This window comes from Arachis ipaensis, chromosome B07, assembly GCF_000816755.2.
Source record: "Arachis ipaensis cultivar K30076 chromosome B07, Araip1.1, whole genome shotgun sequence".
Taxonomy (NCBI): Eukaryota; Viridiplantae; Streptophyta; class Magnoliopsida; order Fabales; family Fabaceae; genus Arachis; species Arachis ipaensis.
The window spans coordinates 11,401,912-11,402,268 of NC_029791.2; positions in this window are offsets into that span (position 1 = coordinate 11,401,912).

A 357-nucleotide genomic window follows, 5' to 3' on the forward strand; every position below is an offset into this window, starting at 1 on the left:
TCTAATATCTAATATTTTTTTTTTCATAATTTGCTAACAACTGAAAATATTGGGCCAGTGGTTTGGGACATTTGTCCTGGTATGCGATCCGCCCTCCACTTGTCTACTGAGATCCATACTTCTATGTTAATTAGTCCCTCTAACTAGTAACTACGATATTCTTTTAATAAGTATAAAAACTAAAATACTTATGCTAATCAAATAAAAAAAACATACTTATTTTATAAAGAAAGAACAAAGAAGTAATAATTTTTTTTTTATGCAAAAGACGTAATAATTACGGTGACGAGTCTAATATTTTACGAGATTTCTTTTCAAATATGATAACATAACAGAATCTATTAAATTAATTAAGCG